The 5599-nt window shown below is 47.9% G+C and overlaps 1 long non-coding RNA gene across 5 annotated transcripts; it reads left to right on the plus strand.

The window, feature by feature from the left end:
* The first annotated feature begins 3025 nt into the window (after nt 1-3025).
* Nucleotides 3026-4926, plus strand: LOC147980189 (uncharacterized). 5 transcript variants are annotated; one of them, XR_015599772.1, is made up of 3 exons: nt 3026-3171; nt 3264-3742; nt 4005-4926. It is a non-coding gene; the product is annotated as an uncharacterized LOC147980189 (long non-coding RNA). The 5 variants fall into 5 exon arrangements; XR_015599771.1 differs by having other exon boundaries at nt 3037-3171; nt 3267-3742; XR_015599774.1 differs by having other exon boundaries at nt 3041-3171; nt 3338-3742.
* Nucleotides 4927-5599: the final 673 nt, after the last annotated feature.

Here is a 5599-nt window from a genome sequence, read left to right on the forward strand (position 1 = left end):
GCTTAGTAAGATAATACTGAGCTGGGACTTTTCATTAAAAATAATATCATATGATGTTACCCCCATCCTGGGCTTGAACCCACGTCCACAAGGTTAAGAGCTTTATGCTTTACCAACTAAGGAGTGGATCCTTCAATATATAATGGAATAAGGCTTGTGTATTTTGAATTTTAACAGGAGCAATTGGTAGCCCCCAAGGGCCGGCTCATTACAATGGGATGAGTCGGGTCTTCAATAAGGCCAATAAAAATGACTTTGCATTAGCCCCCAAGTGTCATGGTGCATGCTTGCAGCGACATGAGACTTGCATATTTGATGTAACCTCAACTTGAATAATGTAGCCCCCAAGTGCCGGGCCGTAAGCCTGCAGTGACTCGGGACTATTTCCTCCATTGTAAAATAAATCATGCCCATTGATAAAGATAATAGCTGTTGCGCTAAAGCGACTTTGAAAACCTCAATCATAATACTGGTTATTGATAATCATAATAGAAATCCAGCCATGTTGGCTATTCAAGATTTGAATAATATAATCCGGTATGAAAACCTCAATCATTCAATATCATCATGAAAATCCAGCCATGTTTGGCTATTTAAAGATTTCAAATACCTTATCTGTTGACAAGTAAATCCGAAGTTTAAATACCCGGCGGCTTTTGGCCAATGGCGATTCAATACGCCTTCATTGTAGACTGGAATTTTTATAACCCGGCGGCTTATAGCCTTTTGAGAAAAATTTAGAACGGATAATCATTTTGAAGCATCAACTTTGGTAATGAGCTTGAACTTAATCATTTATATGTCACATTTTTGCAAATCCTGCAGAGAGTTTAAACAACATATGCCCTAGCGACTTAGCGTCAAAACCATGGCGGGTCATAATATCTCACATATAACCACTGTGATATTGAATTTGTACTGCCAGCTTACATAACCTGTGCAGTAAGGGTGATAACCCAATCCTTAGAAGCCAATGCTTCCATATAGATGATGATTGTCATAAACTGGCGACTTATAGTCAAAAGTCAAGCCGGGTTAAGCATAAAACACTTATATATATTTGAGATATAATCCCAAAAAGGTCTCAAGTTAAGTAATTGTGGCTGCAATAAACTTTACCAGAGACAGAATAAAACTTTTTGAGGCTTCTGATTCGGATACGAACAGTAAACCGTTCCAAAGGGGTTAAGCTAAGATTCGAATACGATCATATAGCCCCCAGTGGCTTTGGCGATGCCGATCAAGTGGGTATCGACAGCTATGTTCTCTTTGGTTCGAATACAATCTATGTTTGAACAGGAAGCCCCCAAGTGACCATTAAGAGTTGTTTAGCGACGCTGATTCGAATACGATCCACGTCGATTCCCAAAGGGGTTGAGCTATGATTCGGATACGATCAAGAAGCCCCCAAGTAGGTTCGGCAGTTTGCCAATTAAAAGGGTTTCGACAGCTATGTTCTCTTTAGTTCGAATACGACCTATGTTTGAACAGGAAGCCCCCAAGTGACCATATAAATTTTGGCATTGCGCCGATCAAGAGGGTACTGCTAGCTATGCTCGATGAGCAGGAAGCCCCCAAGTGATCATAATAAGATAAGCCGTAAAGCAGGATATCCAAGTTTGAACCGCGCATCATGGCAGCAAGTTCTTTTGGCAACCTTTAATTTTTCTGAGAACTCGAACTTGCGAGAGATTAAATCTTTTTGAACCGGAACTTTAAACCGGATTTTAAAGCTTCAAAACTTTGTAAGAGACAAATTTACCTTGAGCCGGATTTTGAACCGGATTTGATAGCTTCAAAACTTTACGGGAGAGAGATGTCTCTTGAGCTATATTTTAAACCGGAATCTTCATTTTGAGCCGGAAATTTTTCTGACGGCCTTTAAATATTCGCCAATAAAGAATAGCCTCCGGGGCCGAGTTATCTTCCCTTCAATAACCCGGGGTTCTTGAATTCATTGAAACCAGTTAATTTTGCCGAGCCATACCATTGTAGCCCCCGAGTCTCAAGATGACTCGAAGAGTTGGCTTGAGATTCTCCATATTTGACCATAGCAGAAGGCGTATATCATTGGCGTTGATAACGCGATGTGAATCCACAGAAGTTTGAGGCGACTGCGGCAGGTTATAAATGAATCCCGTATGAGCCGTGTCAGCAACTCGGCCAATGGTTCCTTCCAACTGGCTGTTTTGAAGTTAACCGAACCGTAGTGGCGGCGACTTATGTGCCTGCCCATTGAGCCATCCAGTGCAGATGGCGGCTGATAATACATGATAATTTGCCTCCAATTTATTGGAAGAAAACCGGGCTTCCCAAGTAATGACTTGCTCATACTCAATAAACAGCTCATGCAGACAGGTGCGGCCCGGTGTGTTGTTGTAGACCAGGCCGCGAGAGACGGACGGTGAAGACGACCGCAAGATCTGAGGCGGCACAGACAGATGAACCGGTCGTGGCATTGTAAACCGGTGCGGACAGGCAAGTTGTCCTCCTTGTTGTAAGCCAGCGTGGTCGCGAGAGACGGCCACGCCGTTGTAAGCCGGCGTGGTCGCAAGAGACGGCCACGACGTTGTAAGCCGGCGTGGTCGCGAGAGACAGCCACGACGTTGTAAGCCGGTGCGGGAGTCCATTGAGTAACGACGACCACCTGTGTCAAAAGGTGTTGGCGTGCCTCCATCTCCTCGGTATAATATCACTTTTTGTCATAAATAATTGCCCTGCATAAACAATATTGCAGACCAAGGCAAAGATAAACTTGTTCTTTGACAAAAACAACATGTGCTAATAAAACAAATTTGGATGGATATCACCTGATTTGTTTGAACGACGGATGATCCGTTTATCGCGACAGAGGTTGTTCAGGCAGGCCGGCTACTCAATATAATCCCGGCGATTCAGGCAGAGACCCTCCGGGTCATTTTCTAGGTCATTAAACATCTGGCAACTTTGACTTGTCTTTCAGCCAGTCTCTTCTTATCCCTTTCTTTCAATTAATAGCAATGACGAAGCTGTGACAACGGAGACAGCCGACTCAGGGCCGCGGTAACATGTATCAGAGGCAGCGGTTCAACAAAAGCCAGCGACTTATCGCGGGTCAGCGTATTTTGACAGTTATAAGCCAGCGCGGCCGGTTCGGTTGAAACAGTGGCAGCTCAAGAGCACAGGGCAAAGGTAATGCTTGATAGATGCATTGACTGTAGTCTTCACGTGGAATAGATAGTACCAGCAGTTGATGTGATTCGCCTTGATCGATGTGGAAACAGCAGCGGCCACAACAAAGGCCAGAGAAAAGACACATGAACCTGATGATTCTCCTTCCCCTGTCTTATGCGAGCAGCTTTCCGAGTGCGCATGAATAATCTGAGACTCATCGGGCATTTTTCAAGTTCTTCCTTCAGAGAATTAGCTTCACTCATCACAGAGCTAAGTTTTCTTTGCAACTCTGAGGCGTTTTGTTTTCTGAAACCATTTGCCCGTGTATGTATTGATTCACTGACTGTTCCACAAGCTCCAGTATATGTTTTTCAAAGGACGAGGCCAAGACGGGCTGCCGGCAGCCCGGAGTAGCAGCGTAGGCCGGGGCGGCTCACGGCGCGGGGGACTCGACGGGGCGGCTTAGTGCAGCTCCATGGTGATGGCGGATCATCAAACCGAACGAGGTTTGGGTCGCGACAGGCAGTTGAAGCAGGCCTGGAACAGAAGGTCGGCTACTCAGCGCGGGTGAACCACGACAGCTGCAAAGGTGAGATGTCCACGGCGGTCGCTGCGGTCATAGAGGAGGCAGAGCAGAACACCCTGGCGAAATAGCATCCGGCTCGAGTCTTCTTCTCCGGGTCGCAGTCAGTTTGTAGAACTCATGTCCGTATAGTGTTAAAACAATGGCGATGACAGACCACTTTTGACCAGTAGCCTGCACAGGCATTTACAGAAGAAATATTCAGATTACTTGGTTACTTCCTTGATCCATGTGTCCACTGAAATCCTTGTTGTCTTTTCCTTCTTAGCCAGGCGCGCAGGCACAACGACTGGTGGCGGCTCGGAGGAGACCCGGCAGCGACCGACGCAGACCCAGCAGTGGTGGCGAGCTAGCGGCGCGGTGTGGTGGCTCAAGGCGGCCCAAACGAGGTGGTTCACAGGCGGAGTCCGGCGGCTCTACGTCCAGGGCTTGAGGGATTTTGCCCCGTCCAAACCCCTTTTTCTTCCTTTTTAAGCACTTGAAGTCGTATCCGATCGGAGGGAGACAGTACTAGATCTGATTTCTTTTAGCTTTGATCAACTTGCAGTTGGAACGATGACCAGCTTTGGTTTCTGGACAAGCATGGCGGTTCACCACCGTAGTTGAGATGGACAGCAGCTCACAGGCGCAGTCGGGGCCCTCGGTCAGCGGCAGCTCATCACGACAGCGGGAGCGGCGACTCGCAGGTGAGGCCGTGGCGCTTGGCGGCTCACAGCAGCAGTTGGTCAACGGCCGTCGGCGGTAGATCACGTTAGAAGTGAATGCATCAGGCGGTTGGTAAGGCCGCGGGGACGACGGCTTCAAATCCAAAGCAAGACGAGGCGGCACCGGCGACTTACGGCGACGAGGTGTTTCAAACAGGACGGCCTCGCGGCAGAGACAAGGCCGCGACAGGACAGCGGCGGCGCGGCGTTTCAACGAAGTGAATCGCAGGAGGAATCCGAGCTTGTGGCTTTCTTTTCCTTTGACTATTTCTTTGACCCAGTTTGTACTAGCAGTCCCCTCGCTGATTGATAGAACCCGGCGGATCCACCTCGGAAACTTTCTGTTATCCGTCCCGACGGAAACTGCTACTCGACAGATTGCAGGATTCGGTGAAACCAATCTCCCGTCGGTTTGAACAGATTGTCTTGCGTTGGCGGCGGCGTTCACAGAACGCAAACCCTAATTTCTTTAATCTCAATATTGTATGTTGCTCCGACTGCTTACCACAGAGACGATTTGTATCCTTCTGCGTCGGTTTTTTTTCATCCAGCACATCACAAACTTCTTAATCATGTAGAGATCCCTCCAAGAACTCATCACCATCGTGCGCAGGCCCCACGGTGGGCGCCAACTGTCGTGAAATTGTCACGGCAGATATCCTCATGAAAGGACTTAGTCGCGATGCCAACGCATCTACGTGGTAGCTTGAAGGGGTCGAGCGGAATTGAGAGACGCAACACACAAGACGAGGATTTAGACAGCTTCGGGCCCCGGTAAACATCATCCGGTAATAACCCTACATGTTGTTTGTGGTTAGGTCTCATTATGATCACGAGAGAGTTGTCGGTAAGCCGCCTCTTTGTGTCTAGCCCTAGATCTTGTTTCTTGTTCCCCCTCCTTTTTGGGGAGCCCTGCCCCTCCTTATATAAATTAGAGGGGCGGGTTACATATGGAGTCCAAATAGGATTAGGACTAGCCTATCTTCTACTACAAGCCGGATACAAGTTCGATTCTTGATTCCTTGTAAGGGAGATATTCCTCACGCCTTTCCTCTTAAGCCGGCCTACCATAACGTAAGCCGACATTCTGGGCCTTGAGCCTCCTGAGCCCCCGGGTCTTGTCGCTCCTCTGATCCGCTTGCCAGGTCACCCATAAGTC

The sequence above is a fragment of the Triticum urartu genome, chromosome 3A (genome assembly GCF_056163025.1).
Source record: "Triticum urartu cultivar PI428250 chromosome 3A, HENAU_Tu73, whole genome shotgun sequence".
Taxonomy (NCBI): domain Eukaryota; kingdom Viridiplantae; phylum Streptophyta; class Magnoliopsida; order Poales; family Poaceae; genus Triticum; species Triticum urartu.